Consider the following 22,245-nt stretch of genomic DNA (forward strand, 5'->3'; position numbering starts at 1 on the left):
CTCTGGGGAGGCTGGGCCTAGAGAAAACTTCTACTACTTTCTAAACGGTGGGGAAAATTTGAAACCAAGAAATCTGGTGATATATAAATATTATACTAGTATGGGCAGAATATCTAAACAAAGGGTAAAGGATACATTTAAGTCAGACCTTATCTAGGGTGTGGTATTCCTAAGGGATTATGGGAAATTTAGGAGATATCCTTGGAGGCTGGTTAGCATTTTGGTGGTCATAGTAGCAAAGAATATGTGAGCACAGTGAAACGGTTATTACATCCATCCATGGCCCTTCTTTCCTCTTTTTCTATTTATGTTTTGATTCCAAACTTTCAAATATTTAAGTGTTAAAATTTTGAGTCCTCAAGGGCATCCAAATACGCACATATTTCAGGAATGCCTTATAAACTATGATCCAGTCAGTTGCAGAGTTCGCCATGGCTCAGGTAAGAATCCATAAATCCGTGGTCTCCAGGGCGCTTGAGCATCATGTTTACTTTTATGACTTCAGTGACTGGATGCATCTCACCATCTTCGTATTTTCATCTTTGATCTTTCTCCAGTTACGTACTTCTCATGATGTACAAGAGTATCTTAAATGAATAACAAGTCCTCTCCTAAGTTGGTATTTTTTGATTCTTTCATTACTTTATCTCAGTTTTCTTATCTGTGAAGTTAGATATTTGAAAGTTTTCTTAAAAGTAATGGTATTTAATATTTGAAAAAAAAGGCATGAAAAATTGAGTATCTCATGCTCATCCACCCTTCTCCACCACTGTTTTTTGTTTTTTGTTTTTTTACTCCTCTTAACAAAAATATTCCGTATCAGCCTTTTTGAAAAGCAATGTGAAAATGAGTATCAGTAGTCTTAGAAATGATTTATTGGGCCCCTGGGTGACTCAGTTGGTTAAGCATCTGCCTTTGGCTCAGGTCATGATCCCAGGGTCCTGGGATCAAGTCCCGCATCAGGCACCCTGCACAGTGGGGAGTCTGCTTCTCCCTCTGCCTCCACCCCCCCCAGCCCACTCGTGCTCGCTCTCTTTTTCATAAAAATAAATAAATAAAATCTTAAAAAAAAGAAATGATTTATTATTTGTTGACATATTTATTTATTTTTGCCACTGGTTGTCAAATGATCCTTTATTGAAATATTTTCCTTTGTAGTTAAGTAGTTGGGCATTCCACTATACGACTGTTGATGTCATCTATGATGTCATGAGGGTGACGTCCATCAACATTGCAGCCCACAGACTTGGCAGTCCCCAGGATCTCTTTAATCGTTCCAGAGAGTTCTCTGGGTAAAGATCAGTGTCGCATCTGTCGGACAGTATTGACAATCTCATCAAATGTGGTATTTCCACTGTGCTTAATGTTTTTCTGCTTCTTTCTGCCTCTTGGTGGTTCCTTGAGGGCTTTGATAATCAGGGCAGAGGCAGAAGGTACCACTTCAGTCTGGGCCTGTCTGTCCTGAATGGTCAGTTTCACTATAATCCTTAGACCCTTCCAATCACTGGTTGCCTTGGCGATGTCATCACCAACCTTTTTTGGAGACCCAGCGGGCCGATCTTTGGGGCCAGGGCAGACGTGGCACCGAGTTCACCACCGGTGCACCTCAGGTACATGACTTTGTTCTCGTTGGGGTTGAACTTAGGTGACATGGTAGAGGTGGGTGGTATCGGATAAACTCAGATTCGGGACAACCGAAGACAGTTGCACCTTTGCTTCCTCTGAGCTGAAAGCCAAAAGTTTGTTGACGTATTTAATCCAGTTCTAGGCATCTAAGATTTCTGTCCCAGAAAAATCTCAGGTTACAGGGTAAGTTCTGGACAACGACTATAACAGTTTTTCTTTTCTTGGCAAAGTGAAAGGATTGATAGATTATTGCTATACCTAACAGACAGGGCATACTTACTGTAAGACTCTAAACATTCTCTCTCAAAAGAAAATGTAGAACAATGGAATGTGTTATGTCCAGTGGGAAATCTGTGTGTATTCAGAAGTGGTACTAACATACTTTTCCATAGTTTGCCCTACTCCCATGTTTCAGCTAAACATTCTAACCATCATTCTTCTAAAATGGATTTTTGAAAAGCATCCAATTAATACAAAAGAAGGCAGGAAAAAAAAGAGGAATGTTGAATAGGTGAGAGCAATAGAAAGTAAATAACAATATGGTAGATTTAAACACAAACATATTGATAATTATAAACGATATCTGAATGATCTAAAGAGAGACGAAAAGAGATTGTCACACTTGACCAAAACAAGATTTAAGTATACGCCATTAAAGAAACCTACTGTACTCATGAAGAAATGAAGAAATAAATACTGTTTGAAAAAAAAAATTGAGATGAGGTGTAAGGTATTTCCCATCAAAAACTTTAATATAGTGATCTACTTTTTTCTTTAAGATGATTTCTATTTAAATCTACTTGTTAAAAACACATAAGATATAAACAAAGGACTATTGCTTAGGTTTCTAAATTTGTGTGGTGTTGGATCTTTCCATCTAACAAAATCAGTTTAGTGACCAAAAGACTTGTTAAGAAACAAAAAGAAAGTCATGAATTATCTCTCTTATCTTTGGTTGAAAGTTGCTTTTAAACCTTTCTCCTTTATTCTTCATACCCACCTACCCACTCAAACTGATATTGGGATTTGTGGAAAGGCAGCAACCACAAACACATTCTGGTTGGCCAATGTAGGTTTCCACGGGACAGACAGTCCCAACCCAGGCCACATGTACTCCCTTCTCCATCCCACAGTTCTCACTCACAGGTGGCTCATGGTCCTTCAAAAACACGGCTGGGTGTGTCAGGAGCAGGGATGGGCAGTTCAGGGAGCAATTGTCTGGTCATTCTGTGGTTGATGCTTCTTAACGCTTTCACCATTTTCAATGAGGTGAAGGAAAGTTCTGTTGATTTTGCCCACATTAGCGAGTTCTACCTCATGTTAGGAGCGCTAGTTCGAAATGAAGTTGGATAATAAGAAATCTCACTTGTGTAAAGTACACATCTCCTGGCACTCTTTAGTCCAGCATTACATGTACAGTTTGAGAACCAAGGTAATGAGTTTGCAAGGAGGGATAACCTTATTAAAGGACCAATCAGTCATTCATTTATAAATTCTTATTGAATGTTTGTCAGATGTCCCTGGCTTTGCTTGCTCTGTGCACAAAAATCCCATTGGCATGGGGCGCCTGGGTGGCTCAGTCGTTAAGCGTCTGCCTTCGGCTCAGGGTGTGATCCCGGCATTCTGGGATCGAGCCCTGCATCAGGCTTCTCCCCTGGGAGCCTGCTTCTTCCTCTCCCACTCCCCCTGCTTGTGTTCCCTCTCTCGCTGGCTATCTCTCTCTGTGTCAAATAAATAAATAAAATCTTAAAAAAAAAAATCCCATCGGCAATATTAGCTAGATTTGAGAAATTGAACTATGACAATACCTAAGAGCAGATCTTCGACTAGAGACTTTAGGAAGCTACTAAACGTTTTAGCTGAAAATGACTTCACTTTTATTACATCCTCTATGGTGCACAATTATACACATGAACATAAGCAACAGAGAGTGATGTAGTGATTTGCGACCTTATTTCCAACTTCCTTGTCCTTAAGAAGTTACTGGAAATTTTTGTTATAGTAAGATAACAAAAGGTCAAGCTTTCTCTTCTTTTTGGCATAGTTCGTTTTATGGTTCTTGTTCCACACCAGTGTGCACTGAAATGTTGGGTTCTCATGTCTGTTCCCTTATTACTGTTTGCAGAAAATTCATAATTACTCAAAGGTTAGTGTAAGTACTGCATTTTTCTCATGGGTGAGTTGTCCTGAAAGCAGAGCCTGAGACAAAAACTTGGCTGCGGGTGGTTTATTAAGAGGCAGTCCCAGAAATCAACAGTGAAGTAGGAGAGAGTAAGAACCAGTAACAATACGAAAGGGTAACATCAGGGTTACTGTTGTAGGCAACAGTGCTTTAATTCCACTGGGATGTTCCATGAAACACACAGGATCCCTCCCAGAATTGTACACCGGAAGGAAAGTCTGAATATGTATCTGTTGGCTCCTGTTCTCTTATACTTGAGGGTTGCCTGCCACCTGACTTTCAGGCTGTGTGTGAATCGGAGTCCCTCTAACCTCAGCAAAGACCCTCAGGCACAAAGGAGAAAGACCTTGCATGGCTCTGTTGAGGCGAGACACTATTAGTGTGAGTTCTCACGTGAGATGTGGCTAAAATCAGAAGTGGGCTAAGGAATTGTGATACGGGGCACCAGTGCCATCTGCCACAGTGGCTATTCTTCTAAAAGCTATTCACTTCAGTATAGTCAGTGAAATTTGTTCCACTCTGTAAGTATCTGGGAGTGGTGTCACTCTGCTCGTCAGTCTGTCTCTAATCCACTGTTCATTCTGTATTCTCTTTCTGTTCATCTGTGGTCTACTCTGTGTATTCTCTGCCCTAATGCAAAGTAGTAAAGCTCTATGGAAACCCCTACAAATATTTTAGTCCAGTGCTTTCCTAACTTGATCATGTCATGGCTCACATAGAAAATCGTAATATTTATTTAGCATGTTGGAGCAAACAGAAGACTCTGGCCAGATAGGTGGGGCAGCCTGGGCTCCTGAAGCTCTGGGCCTCCTCCAGGGTTGACAGGGTGGACCTGATCGATATCTTAGCGTAAATATAACCGAGTGTGTTCTGGGCACTATTTTAGTTGAAATACTGTATTGAATCAGGACTTATTTTAAGAAGTAGTAAACTCTTGGCTTCTTAATTTAGTTTAGTAAATGTTTATGAGATTGTACCATGTGCCAGGCACTATGATAGATACCAGAATACAAAAGTAGACAATGGTACCTTCCCTAGAGGGGCCTTCAGTTTAGAGAGGGAGATTACATATCTGATCATTGTAATACCATACATAAAATAGAAGGAGAAGCTGGTCTGGCATGGCTTCTTCACCCTCATGCTGCCTACTCTGCCCAAAATATTCCTATATTAGGGTTCCCCAGAGACACAGAACAGATAGGATATGTGTCTGTGTAGAGAGAGAGATTTATTATAGCAATTGGCTCATGGAGTTGTGGAGACTGAGATCTTCTGTCTGCAAGGTAGAAAAGTAGGGAAACCAGTGAGATAATTCAGTTCAAGTCCAAAGGCCCAAGGACCAGGAGCCCTGATGTCTAGGGGCCAGGGAAGGTAGATTTCCCAGCTCAAGCAGAGAGAGCAAATTTGTCCTTTCTCCACCACCCCCTCCCCCCAGCCGCGTTTTGTTTTGTTTTGCTTTGCTTTCCTGTTCAGGTCCTTACCAGATTGGATGATGTCCAGCCTCATGGATGAGTGCGATCTTCTTTGCTCAATCTGCTGATTCAAATGTCTTCCAGAGACACCCTCATAGACTCATACAGAAATGTTTTAACAGCTATCTGGGCATCCCTTAGCCCAGTCAATTAACCATTATACCCTCTTTTATTTGCTGATTTCCATTCCCATGCAAGCAACCTCCCACATCACCCTTGGAAATAACATTATTTCATTTAGCTGCAGGAATCTAGAGATATCTTCTTGATTGTTTTATTAGTGTCTGTTTTTGTGTGAGTCTTTTCTAGTAGCTTTAAGTTATTTCAGACTGGGGACTGTGTTTTGTTCATCTTTGTATCTCAATTCCTAGCGCACAACCTGGTCCATAATGTCCATTGAATGAATGAATGAATTTCCATTTCCTAATTTCTGCATCTTCATCCATTGTGAAATTTTGAATGAGTGCTGGGAAGCACTTACTTGGAGGCAGGAGGCACTGTGTTTGACTGTGAATCCCATATTCTCAGTAATCAATAACTCAGGATTTACATTTCACAGGTTTATAATAAAGATTTTAATCGTTTGGAGCCACAATTTTCAGGCAGTGTTCTGACAACCATTAATTTTTAGTCCTGTCAAATACTAGTGTAAGTATCAGGCACTAATTTTCTGTCTGACCTTTGGTAGACTCTTCTCTGTCTACACCAGGAGCTCATGTGCAGGCTATATAATCACAGGGTAAAAATGGCCTAAGCCAACATTTTGGGAACCTGAAAATTAACTTACCCAGAAACACTTAATTTTTTTTTTTATAATGATTTTTTATTATATTATGTTAGTCACCATACAGTACATCCCCGGTTTTCGATGTAAGGCTCGATGATTCATTAGTTGTGTATAACACCCAGTGCACCATGCAATATGTGCCCTCCTTACTACCCATCACCGGCCTATCCCATTCCCCCACCCCCCTCCCCTCTGTAGCCCTCAGTTTGTTTCTGATAGTCCATAGTCTCTCATGTTTCATTCCCCCTTCTGATTACCCCCCCTTTCTTTATCCCTTTCTTCCCCTACTGATCATTCTAGTTCTTATGTTCCATAGATGAGAGAAATCATAAGATAGTTGTCTTTCTCTGCTTGACTTATTTCACTTAGCATTATCTCCTCCAGTGCCGTCCATGTTGTAGCAAATGTTGAGAACTCGTTCTTTCTGATAGCTGAGTAATATTCCATCGTATATATGGACCACAACTTCTTAATCCAGTCATCTGTTGAAGGGCATCTCGGCTCTTTCCACGATTTAGGTATTGTGGACATTGCTGCTATGAACATTGGGGTGCATATGGCCCTTCTCTTCACTACGTCTGAATCTTTGGGGTAAACACCCAGTAGTGCAATGGCTGGATCATAGGGTAGCTCAATTTTTAACTTTTTAAGGGACCTCCACACTGTTTTCCAGAGTGGCTGTACCAACTTGCATTCCCACCAACAATGTAGGAGGGATCCCCTTTCTCCACATCCTCTCCAACAATTGTTGTTTCTTGCCTTGTCTATTTTTGCCATTCTAACTGGCGTAAGGTGGTATCTCAGTGTGGTTTTGATTTGAATTTCCTTGATGGCTAATGATTTTGAACATTTTTTCATGTGTCTGTTAGCCATTTGTATGTCTTCATTGGAAAAGTGTCTGTTCATATCTTCTGCCCATTTTTTGATTTGTTTATTTGTTTCTCGTGTATTGAGTTTGAGAAGTTCTTTGTAGATCTTGGATACCAGTCCTTTATCTGTAGTGTCATTTGCAAATATCTTCTCCCATTCCGTGGGCTGCCTCTTAGTTTTTCTGACTGTTTCCTTGGATGTGCAGAAACTTTTAATCTTGATGAAGTCCCATAAATTCATTTTATCTTTTGTTTCTCTTGCCTTTGGGGATGTATCATGAAAAAGGTTGCTTTGGCCAATGTCGTAGAGGTTGCTGCCTATGTTCTCCTCTAGGATTTTGATGGATTCCTGTCTCACATCGAGGTCTTTCATCCATTTGGAGTTTATTTTTGTGTATGGTGTGAGATAGTGGTCAAGTTTCATTCTTTTGCATGTAGCTGTCCAATTTTCCCAGCACCATTTATTGAAGAGACTGTCTTTTTCCCACCGGATGTTTTTTTTTTTCCTGCTTTATCAAATATTAGTTGCCCAAAGAGCTGAGGGTCCATTTCTGGGCTCTCTATTCTGTTCCATTGGTCTATGAGAAACACTTAATTTTTAATAGTACATCATTTAGAAAAATACTTAAACACTTTGGTGTTTTATCATGAGGGTCACAGAATTCTAGTTTCTATTTCTAGATTCTGTCTACATTGAGATAACACTGCCTGTTGACCCTTGGAAAGTATTCACTGTGATTTAGTCTTGTTCTTAAAGCTCTGTTTTAAAAATGTCATTTGGACATGCGAAGAGTTCTTAATGAGAATGTTTGAATAAATGCTCCTGATAGTGAAGTTGTCAGTTTATGCATAATTTATTATTATTCTCTTCTGGAAATTAGCCAGGTAAGCAATATAAACAACATGTCCATTTTCTCCTTTTATCTTTCTTCTTTTTGACCCCCCAAAATGAAAGTACTCCAAGCAGAGTACACACGTGCTACAGAATCTCTTCTCCATCCCATCTCTCTCTCTATCTGGCCTGTATCCCAGTGCACGTGCACACAGTGCATTTGCATGTGGGTGGGGGGACTTGTCAGTGAGTGGAAAAATAGCCAACGTTATTGAGCCTCTTCCATGTGCCAGATACTGTGTTAAGGGCATTAAATAATGATCTCACTTAATCATCAAAACACGGAAATAGGTAAGAATATGCTCATTGTAGAGATGAAATTCAAATCCTGATCTATGTGACAGGAAGCCAGCTTTTTTTTTTTTTTTAAGATTTTATTTATTTATTTATTTATTTGACAGAGATAGAGACAGCCAGCGAGAGAGGGAACACAAGCAGGGGGAGTGGGAGAGGAAGAAGCAGGCTCATAGCAGAGGAGCCTGATGTGGGGCTCGATCCCATAATGCTGGGATTACGCCCTGAGCCGAAGGCAGACGCTTAACGACTGAGCCACCCAGGCGCCCCCACTTTTGCATTTTTTAAAGCTCTATTTCACTTTTCCATTTGAATTTTTTCTTTAAAGTTATTTCTGCATAATGCATGTGTGTGGTGAAACCAAAAAAAAAGAAGCAAATGGAACAAAAGCGAAAATTTCCTTTCACCATTACTCAATACGTTATCATTTCTTTTCCCAGAAGTAACTACTATAAGTTGAACATATGTTCTTACAGACCCATCCTTACATACAAAATGTATATACATAATTTCAAAAAATATTTTCAGGGGCGTCTTGGTGGCTCAGTTGGCTAGGTGTCTGACTCCTGATTTCAGCTTGTGTCATGATCTCAGAGTCCTGAGATCGAGCCCCACATGGAACTCCATGCTGAGCATGGAGCCTGCTTAAGATTCTCTCCCTCTCTTGCTGCCCCTGCCCACTGCTCGTGTGTGCATACACTGTCTCTTTCTAAAAAATATATATATATAATTACACACAAATATATTTATATATTTATCAACTTACATCCATTCCCCCTTCATATTTCCCATGCCTTGATTTTAGCTCCTAGCTTACTGTAATTTTTATATCCCCACTTCTTTTTTTTTTTTTTTAAGATTTTATTTATTTATTTGACAGAGATAAAGACAGCCAGCAAGAGAGGGAACACTGCAGGGGGAGTGGGAGAGGAAGAAGCAGGCTCATAGCAGAGGAGCCTGATGTGGGACTCGATCCCACAACGCCGGGATCACGCCCTGAGCCGAAGGCAGATGCTTAACGACTGCGCCACCCAGGCGCCCCCCCACTTCTTATTTTTTAATAATTATGATACTCTAGCCTCTCAATTCCTTTAATTTCTCTTCTGTGATGATCTTGTCACTCACACTATTACTACCCTGTTCTGTTTTTCCAGCTCATTTCCTCGTTTCCAACTCCAACCCTTTGAATGCACTGGTATCTACAACCCAATGATTGCCACCTCCTTTTCACTGTCTTCCACTGCTATTATGTTCTCATTTTTTCCCTAAATATTCGTGGAGAATCATTATAATCATTTACATCCTTAATTCCTGTATTCCTTTCTCACCTCTTCAAACTAGTGAAAAATCACATTCTGGTAGTGGTAGATACTAAAAAACAACATAATTCAGGATGCCTGGGTGGTTCAGTCCGTTAAGTGTCTGCCTTCAGCTCAGGGGATGATCCCAGGGTGCTGGGATCAAGCCCCACGTCGGGCTCCCTGATCAGTGGGGAGCCTGCTTCTCCCTCTCCCTCTGCCCACCACTCCCCCTGCTGGTGCACTCTCTCTCTCTGATAGATTAAATAAATAAATAAATAAATAAATAAATAAATAAAATCTTCAAAAACAAAACAAAACCAGAAAACAGCATAATTCTTCCTTCCCTGTATCTATCTGTGCCCTTTGCAATGACTCTGCAACCCCTCACGTAAGGAATAGAATCTATTTCTCCTTGAATTTGGTGTAGCTTTGTGAGTTGCTTTGGTGAGCAGCATGCAGCCAAGGACGTTTTGTCAGTTCTGAACCTGAGTCACAAGAGGTGTTGACCACACTCATTTTGGGAACCCTGCTACTGCTATGTGAATAAGATGGGGTTACCCTAAGGGATGACGAATCGTTATTCGTCACTCTAGTCATCCATCCTGTAGTCAGTAAAATACCAGACATGTGAGCAAGGCCATCCAAAATCAGTCAGTCCCCAGTGACCTATGAACTGACCTTAGATCATGCGTGAGCCCAGCCACAATCAGCCAAGCTTCGTTCATGCCAACAAGACTACCTAGCTGACTGTGGATTCCTGGACAATAATAAATACTGTTTTAAGCAACTGAGTTTTGAGGTTACTTGTTATGCAGCAGTAGGTAGCAGATACACAGGTTAAATTCAGCTCTCTTTGTTCTCTGTATTTACGCCTGAGCCACTGACCCTGGCTGAAGAAAATACAACCATTGCGCATGTATTTCAATGAGTACCAAATGCTGCTGGGCAGTAATACTTCACTGCCCTGATGCATTCACTCTACTGCTGTCCTAGATGATGATGTTATGGTTTTCCTCTCGTTACACTGCTACCACGTCCCTTCATCTTCACTCTCAAGTGTTGACCAAGATTCTGTTTTTCTGGAAAAATACCCAGTACCAACGAGCACACATACGTAGGACTCTACCTTGCCTCCTGTTCCTGTGGAGCAGTGGTTCTAATGTTGTGGTCCCCAGATCAGCAGCAGCCCAAGGGAACTTGCTAGAAACAGAAATTCTTGGATCCCACTGGAGAATGACTAACTCAGAAATCTGTGGATAGGGCTCAGCAATCTGTATTTTAACAAAAACCTCCTCACGTGATGTTTGAGAAGCACTGCTCTAAGTTATCTATACGTACGTGTAAGGCCAACCCTCCATGTGAGCACCGTAGCTAATCCTCTCAAAAATAGCGCGTTCTCCCCTTTCCTGGAACATTTTTCATTTCTACTAAATCCTCTCACCATCATACAAACGTGTTATTTTTCTCATCTTAAAACAAATTATTCCATTTCTCTGCCCCCTTTGATGGAAAGTGATTGAAATAGTCTGTCTCACTGCCTGTGGTCCCTCCTCTCATGCCCTCTTAAGTACACAAACTTTTCCCTCCAACATTTCACCAGCTCTCTGATAAGTTCGCCAGTGATATCCATTTGCTAAACCCAATGGTTAATCTTCAGTCCTCATTTTATTTTACCCATAAGCAGCACTTGTCATATTATCACTCCTTCCTGAGGTAAACATTTTCTTACTTGGCTTATAGGAATGCTTATTTCGTTGGACAAAATACCCAAGTAGACACTTCAGAAAAGAGGGCATAAAATGGAATATAAATAAAGATGTTCAGTGTCATTAGAAACCAGAAAATGAGGGGCACCGTTCCTGGGTGGCTCAATTGGTTAAATGTCTGCCTTTGGCTCAGGTCATGATCTCCAGGTCCTGGAATGGAGCCCCATGTCAGGCTCCCAGGGGATCTGCTTTTCCCTCTCCCTCTGCCCCTCCCCCTGCTTGTGCTCTTTCTGTCTCTCTTTCTCTCTCTCTCAAATGAATAAATAAAAAATCTTTCATTTTTATTTATTATTATTTTTAATTATTTTAATTCAATTAACATATAATGTATTGTTGGTTTCAGAGGTACAGGTCTGTGATTCATCAGTCTTATATAATACCCAGTGCTTGTTACATCACATCATCACATGCCCTCCTTAATGTCCATCCCCCAGTTATCCCATCCCTCCACGCCCACCCCCAGGAACCCTCAGTTTGTTTCCTATGATTAAGGGTCTCTTGTGGTTTGTCTCCCTCTCTGGTTTTGTCTTGTTTTATTTTTTCCTCTCTTCCCTGATGATCCTCTGTTTTGTTTCTTAAGTTCTACATATGAGCGAGATCATATGATAATGGTCTTTCTCTGACTGACTTATTTCACTTAGCGTAATACCCTCTAGTTCTGTCTACGTCCTTGCAAATGGCAAGATTTTGGGTTTTTGATGGCTGCATAATATTCCTCTGTGTGTGTGTGTGTGTGTGTGTGTGTGTGTGTGTGTGTATACATACACACACCACATTTTATCCATTTTTCTGTTGATGGATGTCTGGGCTCTTTCCATAGTTTGCCTGTTGTGGAGAGTGCTGCTATAAACATTGGTGTGCAGGTGCCCCTTCAGATCACTACATTTGTATCTTTGGGGTAAATACCCAGTAGTGCAATTGCTGGGTTGTAGGGTAGCTCTATTTTCAACTTTTTGAAGAACCTCCATACCGTTTCCCAGAGTGGTGGATTCCCACCAACAGTATAAGAGGGTTCCCCTTTCTCTGCATCCTCGCCATCCTGTCATTTCTTGACTTGTTAATTTTAGCCATTCTCACCGGCGTGACATGGTATCTCATTGTGGTTTTGATTTGTATTTCCCTGATGCCAAGAATGTGGAGCATTTTTTTATTTGTCTGTTGGCCATTTGGATGTCTTTGGAGAAATGTCTGTTCATGTCTTCTGCCCATTTCTTGATTGGATTATTTGTTCTTTGGATGTTGAGTTTGATAAGTTCTTTATACACTTTGGATACTAGCCCTTTATCTCATGTGTCATTTGCAAGTATCTTCTCCCATTCTGTCAGATGTCTTTTGGTTTTATCGATTGTTTCCTTTGCTGTGCAAAAGCTTTTTATCCAGAAGAATGAAGACTAAAACCTTGGTGAGATACTACACTTCATTAGACTAGCAAAAATTAAAGTCTAATAATACAAGCCAGATGAGGATGTGGAGCGGTGGGAACTCATGAACTGCTGGTGGAAGTCAGATCAGCACAACCTGTTTGGAAGTAGCTAGTGAGGGTAAGGATGCCCATAACCCAAAGCCAGGAATCTCACTACTAGAGAGAAAGATGTGTACACTTCTACCAGGGGCATTTGCATATAAGTTCATCATATTGTTCAAACTGGCCCCAAACTGGAAATCACCCAAGAGTTGCATCCCGGAAGAATACACAATTGTAGTGTTTTCAACCCAGTTTATACCATGCAGCAATAGAAATGAATGGACTTCTGATGTATGTTACAAAATGAATGACTCTTTTTTTTTTTTTAAAGATTTTATTTATTTATTCGACAGAGATCGAGACAGCCAGCGAGAGAGAGAACACAAGCAGGGGGAGTGGGAGAGGAAGAAGCAGGCTCATAGCGGAGGAGCCTGATGTGGGGCTCGATCCCAGAACGCCGGGATCACGCCCTGAGCCGAAGGCAGATGCTTAACCGCTGTGCCACCCAGGCGCCCCACAAAATGAATGACTCTTAATGACAATGTTAAGCAAAAGAGGCCAGGCAGAATTGAACAGTTACTGTATGACCCCCCGAATAGGCAAAATCAAATGATATTTTTCAAGATGGTTAATCAGATTGTGAAACCATTAGGAAATGAAAGGACGTTGAATTCCTTAAAAGTCAGGGAAGTGTTTGGCTGTGGGAGGTGGATGAAGCTATGATGTGGAAGGGTCCGGCAGAGTTTCCATCAGTGTGCCCATAATATCCCGTTTCTTTATCTGAGTAGCTATTACCTGAGTGTTCATTTTGCAACAGTTCGTTAAGCTGTAAATTTAAGTTTTATGTACTTTTTTCTGTGTTTTCTCTATTTCACAATTTTGAAAGTTCAACAGATAAGGTATTTACTTCATTTATGGGGTGTTGTGAGGATTAAAATCCTAACGGAAAGCCTGGCACCGTAACTCCCACTTTCCCACAACCAACTTTTTTTTATTAGGAATCCATCCCAAACTCTTTAGGATCTTCTTGTGTCCAATAACTGGACTCCAGGCTGGTTAGATTCTTTTTTTTTTTAATTGGTTAAGGGGCTTTAGAGATTGACCAAGACTGTCCTTATGGGAGTGTCCTATTGTCTTTGACCTTGGGAATAAACAATGTTACCCAACAAGTTAAATACCTCTGTCCAGCAAATCCTGGGATGCCATGTTCATAACTGCTGAAAGATTAAGGGTATCCAGATGTGACACTCAACTCCTGGGGTCAGAAAGACACTTTCCTGCAGTTTTTGTTGCCTAATATATACTATCTTGTAAGGCACACCAGCGTCCAGCTTTGTGTAACTGCTATGAGCGTATGAGTTGATCTGATGGGTGGAACGCATGAAGGCATCTGGTCATGGGTAGTGTTGGTATGGAGATCTGTGCAAGCAAATGTGATTCCCCATCTCTGAAAGCAGCACAGGCTTTCTCTGGAGCCCCGCATAGTCCCTGGCATGTCCAAAGTAGTCAGGAAATGTTTGTTCAATGAGTAAGGGAATGTGTAAATGAATACAATTATCAGGAAAGAAGTCAGGGTAATTACAGGTTCAGCCAGAGGAGAGAGAGGCTGTAAATTAGAGAAAGATCAAATTGAATCCGCACTGTGAGCCTACCCACAAAGACCCAATTATAAATGTGCAGGGAGTGGAGAAGAAGCCCTGGGATTTCAAGACCACATTGCCTGAGGATCAGGTTGAAGTCAACAGGAATCTTCGTGAAAGGAAAGGCAGGCAGCCCTGGGCTCCAAGGTGGAGAAGACTGGAGTTTGAGGGCTGCATTTTTACTGTCAGGTGAGTCTTATGGGAAATGATCCTTCCACTGCCAGGAAAGGAACCAGGACTTCAGTGTCAGATGCCTTGGCAATAATTTTGGGCGTGACAATACTGTGTGACCTCAGGTAAGTTATTTAACTTCTCTGAACCTCAGCTTTCTATTTTGTAATAAAGATAAAAAAACAGCACCTACATCACAGGTAAAAACACATAAAATAGAATGTGTAATATGCCTCTTTTTGTATGAATTACTTCATTAATCTGATGAGATAAGCATGAAAACCTTTTTAGGTGTCATTCCCTATATTTTTTTGCAGAGTCAGTCTGATATATGAATCATGTAGAATTATTCTTGGGTAGCTGAAAATATGTTTACTAACTGGGAGATGAATTTTTCAAGAGAATGCAGATGCATATAATCAAAATAATTTATAATATTGTCTTCCTACTTTTTTTTGCTCTGATCAACACCTTTCTCTGACAAGTTCAGATTCCAGTTTGTGGCAAAGTGAAAGACATTTCATCATTGTTGTTGCTATTCCTATTATTTTAATTTAGAGAATCGGTGCACAGAGCACTCATATAACAACAAATGTATCATTAGTGGCTGGGTCTGCAAGGCCATTCAGTGCAGCCAGATCAGTGTACCACTTAAGTCTGAGAAAAAACACACATGAAAGTTCATCTGAAATGTGTGACCTTTGAGCAGTTAAGTTTACTTAACTAGTTTCCATGCTCAAAATAAATGCAGTGAAGCCTTTTGGGACAATTCAGTACAGTTATCCTGGGCTATCTCATATCTTTGGCTTCTTTATCATTGTAGTTGTACAAAGATTGAAATAGATAAAAAACAATGGCACATTCTCAGTTGTTTAAAAAATATAGCCCCAGGGCATCTGGGTGGGTCAGTTGGTTAAGCAATCTGCCTTCAGCTCAGGTCTGAGCCCCAAGTTCGGTTCCCTGCTCAGCTCCCTGCTTAGCGGGGAGCCTGCTTCTCCCTCTCCTCCCCACTGCTCCTGTGCTCTCTCTCTAATAAATAAAATCTTTAGAAAAAATAGCCTAAAAATCTAATAGTGGAATCATTTTTATAATCTAGAAGAAGACACCCAAGTTGAAAGTAAAATATGTGAAGTGTGGAATGAAAGGTGATACAGAATGCTTTTAGAGTAGAACAGTTACTTCAGAATAATTTAAAGGTAAGTCATTTTGACTTTTGCTGTTTAATATTTATAAATCTGCATATATAAGTAGGACACATAAATCTGCATATATTCATATATATGACACCCATCAACATACTGTAAGGAAAAAATGAATAATTTCAAAAAAATCTAGCATTATTTGGCTGTGGTCATAAACTTTTGATGAGAGTACTCGTCATAGAAACAGACTTAGGAGATGGGAATGTATGAGTGAAAGGACTCAAAATACTAAAAAATGAAGAAAACTAAGAAAAACAATAATGAAGGTAAACTCTACGTTTGCATAAAGGAATTAATGTTAAGTGAAGAGTTGTGTGCCAAAATTTTATCTTCATTATCTCATTACATTTTCACATTCTAGAGCCCACAGGTCCTGCATATCTGGCCCCTCTATCTTCATTCTCACCTCTTCCCACTCTCCTTGCTTTGGTCATTCCAGGCAGGCACAGTGGCCCTCTTTAAGCATCTGGACAGTCTGAGATTCCTTACTGTGTCACAACTTTGCGCATGCCATTATTTTATTATGATAAATATAACATTTTTTCCTGAAATGGAACTTTGACCCATGTGTACATGATTACCTACAGAAATAAGACAGCTGGTTAAGTTCACATCGTCCTTCTTCTGCCCTCTTACCACAGCTCATCTCCCTCCCCACTTCTAGTCTCAGCTTATATGTCCCTGCCTCAGGAGGGCACCCCGAAGATGAGGTTGAGGTCCCCTTTATTACTTTCATCACACTGGAACTTACTAGATTTGTCTGTAATTATTGGTTGAGTCTCTTTCACACTAGGCTATAAACTTGGGTCAGGGACTGTGTCTGGTCAAGTTTTCATTCATCTCCAGGACCAGACAACGTTTCTGGAATATAGTACTCAGTAAATTTTTGTTGCTGGATTTACTCAATCACTAAATTATTATCCTCCGTATTTCATAGATGAGGAAACCGGAGGCTCAGGATTTAAGCCACTTCCCAAGGTCACATAGCTGGCAAAGGGCAGTAATATCACCTAGTAGTTTTCTTCTCTTTACTCCCTAATTTGGTGCGAGGGACACTCCTTTCATAGTTAGAAGCAGAGCAAAAGTCTGAGATCTAGGTCCCCAGGGAGAGAAGGAAACGAAAGATCCCTAAATGAAGCGTTAATTTCTCACCTGAGTTTCAAAGTAGACTTTTGAGTCTTTATCAGAAACAAGAGTCTTAAAAGAAAGGCTTTCTGTTTTAAGAACCAGCTTCTGAGAGAAAAAAAGAACTTATTATTACTGTTTTTCTAATTCAGAGCTTGGATTTAAATAACTACAACAAAATTGAAAATATTAACTTATTGAAGGCTTACTTTGTGTCAAAGTTTTTATAAGCATTTCATATTTATTAACTTATTTAATCTTCACAACAACCCATATGCTGTAAATGCTATAATAATCCCCATTTTTACAGATGAGGAAACAAAGTTTAAAAAGAAAAACAAGGTTTGAAAAAACAAGGTTAAAAAAACAAACAAACTTGCTCATAGTCACACAGATTGTAAATAGTTGTAGAAGAGCCCAATCCTGGGGGACCTGGCAGTGTATTCCATCCACAGCAGAGACGAGAGCGGATGAGGACATAACAGCTGGTTTCCCTCCCAAAAGGAGAGAAGAATTTAACAAGTAGGTGGGAAGAAGAGAATCTGAGGGACCCGGATGAGAACTGAGATCTCCTTGGGTGATTGAAATGAGCCTGATCTCTACTTCTGTCCCTCTGGCTGAGCACTCACAAAGCAGCGGATAATGGGGAGACCCCAGAGCAGGGATGTCTCTGGCTTCCCAGATTGTAACCAGCCAGGTTGTAATCTCAAAGAGAGGATCTCATCTACATGGCTCAACAGGGTGGAGGAGCCATGGCAGATAAATAGGGCAGATGTTCAGATTATTGTGTCCTGGAAAACCTCAAGAAGTTTCTCATGCCCCTGACTCTTTAGGATTCTTTAGGGCTCTAAAATAGTGTAGCTAAGAGCCACAGATGAGAAGAGTCCTTGAGGTGGGACCAGGGGAATTTGATCTCTCCAGTCTGACTCCTATGCAAGGAAAGAATCTGAAGTTTTCAGTATGGATTCTTCTGTATACTGATGGTCCCACCCCATGGCAATTTGACTACTGTATATGAAATTTTACTATATGAAAATGTGGCCATAACTCACAAAGAATTAGAAAATACTTTGAAAACTTCTGCTCAAATTTAATTTTACCCAATGTATATCTAATTATCTGCAGAAATAAGACAACTGGTTATGTTCATTTCACCAGTCACGTGAGATAAAGAAGCATCAGCCTATCTTATTACCTAGAGGTAAGATAACCAACATTTGGGTTTGCCTGGGAGTTTCCTAGTTTTAACATAGAGAGTCGTCGGTATCTAGTGACCTTCAGTGCTGGGTAACTGGGACGGTTAGTCACCAGCATGCCGCGTACATACTGAAGCTTCCCAGCATTAAAAGCATGCAGGCAAAGATGTTTGTCACTAAGAATTCAGATAAGTCAGTCCCAGTATCCTGGTTTTAGCTTTGTAGAATGCAGTGATATTCTTTCTTGGCTCTAAGTAGATTCTGTTATTCGGACTTAAGAAGACTTCTTGAAGCCGGTGTCCGAATTAAGGGTTTGAAAATGTTCTTATTGTTCTCAAAGGAGAAGTGAGACACTTAACTCTGAAACACTTAGAGCTAGGCTAGAAGAGTCTGATAGCTTCGCTGACCTTGCAGGGGTAATGTAGGAGAAGGTGCGTGTGACTTCTGGTGTCACTGTGGAGCACAGGAGTCAGGACAGGACAAGAAAGCTCTATGACAGTTTCCTTCACCCTGGCAGCAGCCAGAGCCAGGATTTTTGACTCTGTTGTCAGCTCTCTTATTAATTCCCTCAGCAGTCCTTGGCATCATAGCCAAACATCATTTTAAGCTCTCAGTCTGTCAACTCTGGATAATTCTTAGCTTTCTCACAGTGTTGTTGTGGGAATTGATTAATATTTATGAACACATTTATATGGAAAAGTGCAGTACAAATATTATTGCATGAATTGAAAAATTGTTTCCTCCATAATATTATGCACAAAGGAAAATAAGCCATGGACTGTAGAGTCTTCTTGGAATAGTTTTAAAATAATGATCAGTTAACTGCCACTTAACCCTTTCATCTTTAATAAGTTTAGTGCTCTTCTTATTTAATGCTTTTAACAATGATTTGTGCTAAATTTTTTAAAATTATTTTTATTGTATTGATGCATTTTGTTTCATGTTAAGTTCAATACATTTCTTTGTTTCCAGTTAAGATTTTCTAAATCATTGACTATGATTTTCCTACATTGAATTTTGTCCTATAGTAAGTACAAATGGCATTACTTGAGGAAAATTATTGAAACCCATTGCTTAAGAGAATAGATATTTCTGTAGTCAAGTTCATTGTATATCAAATTTCTGTTACATGAATTCCTGCCCCACTCTTACATTCCTGTGTATAAAATTAAAAATAAATTTAACTGGAAGAAAATGGGATTTTGAGAATAATTATACTTAAGTATGTGGTTAAGCTTATGAATCATATAAAGTAGAGAAATTATGCCTTTCTCGTAAGATACATAACATTAGTAACAATTCTTAAAATATTCATAATGGTAATATTTTACAAATGTCAAAAAATAAATACATTAAATGTTAAAATATAGTCTAGTTTGGAAAGATTGTTTTTGAAAATTCAGCAGTCTTTTCAACAATTTGACATTTAATAGTTTAACTTATGCATCATGTCTACCTTTAAGCTGAAGATTATTATTGTAAATGCTTCTTATTTCTCATAACTTCAACCTGTATAACTCTTTCCAGCCATGGCTGCTATTTTAGTTAAGACAATGACAGTGTTGTCTTCCAGCACCAAATGTTGTGTCACATAAGGCTGACAGCCATTTCAGACTGAGTGTTTTGGGCCATCAGTATATTAGTAGAATTGACACTGATGTAGGGCCCGCTTCTCAATAATGCATGTTTAGAAACCTTAAAAATCAAATTATCCCCAAGTAGTCAAGTTTATAAAATATATACTAGTTCTATTCACAGGAGAATGATTTATCAAATATATGTCAAATTATAAATTCCTAAGAACAGGTATATTTGGCAGGGCTAATAAGATATATTCAGGAATCCAGAATAGAGAAAGTTGCTCAGTGAATACAGAATCTGGACAAGGAAATTGAGTGTTACTAAGCAGATGGTAACTTTATCTGATATGTTCTAGAGTGGGAACCTTTCTCATGCTTACCAAAATTCTGTAATAATGAGTGGTAGTTAAAATTAGAGTACAGTTGAGGGACACATTCCTTTTGTCCTCTCTTCTCTGTCAATACTTATCAGTCACATATACACAAATCCTATATTACATAATAAACTTTCTCATGACAAACGTATCATATTTTCTAGGATTCATTTGAAGGGGATACTTCCTTTTTCAGGACCACCGTAAGTCTTTTGCTGAGGTTTAATCTTAGCAGCCGTCTGTTTTATATTTTTGTAGATGTGTCTCCTCCCTACCCACCTCCCCCATTATACTTTCCATAGATGTCTGACTTTAGGTTATCTGTCAGTTAGGTTTAAGTTAAATGCTATGATCCTTAACATCCTTAAAATCTCTGAGGCCTTGGGGCACCTGGGTGGCTCAGTTGTTAAGCACCTGCCTTTGGTTCAGGGCGTGATCCCAGAGTCCTGGGATCGAGCCCTACATCGGGCTCCATGCTTCGCTGGGAGCCTTCTTCCTCTCCCACTCCCCCTGCTTGTGTTCCCTCTCTTGCTGGCTCTCTCTCTCTCTCTCTCTCTGTCAAATAAATAAATAAATAAAATCTTAAAAAAAAATCTCTGAGGCCTAAAACAACCAAGGTTATTTCTCAATTAGCTCATATCTATCTGCCTGGTTGGTGAGGCTCTCTGCTCCATGTTTTGCTCAGCCAGAGAAGTAGGCTAATAGATCATCCCTCATCTGGAACATTGTTGTCATGGTAAGGGAAGGAAAGGCATTTAATTGCACGCTTCCTCTGAAAGGCTTTTCCTTGGAAGTGATACACATCAATTCTAATAACATTTCCTAGGTTAAAGCAAGTCATACGGCCATGCTTATCCTCAAAAGGATAGGACGGTACAGTTCTACCACGTGCTTGGAAGAGGATAACTGGAAATATCCTTGAATAGCAATAATAAATACCACATCTAGTCATTTTGATTAATATTTTCACTTTTCAAGAGTGATATTTTCTGACCTAGTTCTCAAATTCAGGGCTCAGTTGCTCAACAAATATTCATCTTAGTGTCAGTTTTTTCAGTGTCCTTTTCCAAGCTCTGTGGATGATACAAAGATGAAACAAGTATAGATCTAAAAAGACTTGTCTAGAATAGAGTACTAAATAAATAAATAGAGTACTAAAGCCCTCTTATAGCACTTGTCTTTCTGATCCATAGCTCTTAGCAAATAACCGTTATTTATTAATTATTTCTGTATTTGTCTAATACTGTCTCCTCTACTAGTTTATAAATTCTATATAGGATGCAGGCTGTGTCTGTTTTCATGTCAAGATTCTCAAGAGCAACCACCATGCCTGATGGCTTGTAGGCAATGTTCAGTGATTATCTGTTGAATGAATTATAGAGGAAGAAAATGGCAGTGGAAGTCAAAGATGGAGACATTCTTTCCAAACAGATTTATATCTTACTTAGACCTGTATCTTCCTCTACATCGACAGTATTTATGTGGTCATGGTTTTTGTTTGCAAGAATGTCCTTACACAGGAGAGACTGTGCTTGCTTTATTTAATTTTATATCTGCACGCAGTAGCCCAGTGCCTGATACATGGTAGGAGCTCAGTAAATGCTTGTTGACTTAGTGAAGCAAAAGAGATAAGCTCCAAGGACTACTGAAATAAATAACTGTTGATAGGCCACTGTTTTATAAGTTACTGAAGTGTGCTTCCTTCTACTGGTCCATTAATAACATGTGGTTTAATCTTCTAAAGCACAAGTGTAATACCCAGTTGCTTTTGATAAATTAGCAGATGAGTGTTTTTGTAATTGGACAAAATTCTGATTGCATCTGACATGAACTGATTAATAGACATTCAGCACATGACCCCCAGTGGCTGGAGACAGATCCTCTGCTGGAGACCCAAGTCGAGAATGATAAGAGGGAAGTTCGTCTCACATTCGAAGCATTTAGGGCTGGGCTTGTAGAATGGAATTGTAACTCATTTCATATATACTGTTTTAGGTCAATATCCTGAAATTCCCATTAACTGAGGAGATGTAAAAATATGTACAGTTAGCCAAACTCTAATGAATGCTCCTTTCTAAAGATGAGTATAGCACACAGATTATATGCTTTTGGTGTAAAAGTGAACCAAATACACATAGATCATTCTGTATACAGAAGACAAGGTGTGGCTCGTGGTTTAACTTCCACTGAGGAAGAGAAAACCACTGTCTAATAGGCTTTTGTTGAATATTAAATATATTTATTTTGATGGTTCTCCAAGTAACATTAAGCCCCTGAGACTTGCCTAAATTTCCAAAATAATG

General features: G+C 39.7%; 1 protein-coding gene and 1 pseudogene across 1 annotated transcript in view; one reads left to right on the forward strand and one right to left on the reverse strand.

Moving 5' to 3' along the window:
* Positions 1–22,245, forward strand: part of FRK (fyn related Src family tyrosine kinase) — a 137,841-nt gene that overhangs the window by 5,375 nt on the left and 110,221 nt on the right. The window lies entirely within an intron of this gene.
* On the reverse strand, positions 1,123–1,667 carry LOC113247894 (60S ribosomal protein L12-like; annotated as a pseudogene).

Source organism: Ursus arctos, unplaced genomic scaffold, assembly GCF_023065955.2.
Source record: "Ursus arctos isolate Adak ecotype North America unplaced genomic scaffold, UrsArc2.0 scaffold_13, whole genome shotgun sequence".
NCBI lineage: Eukaryota > Metazoa > Chordata > Mammalia > Carnivora > Ursidae > Ursus > Ursus arctos.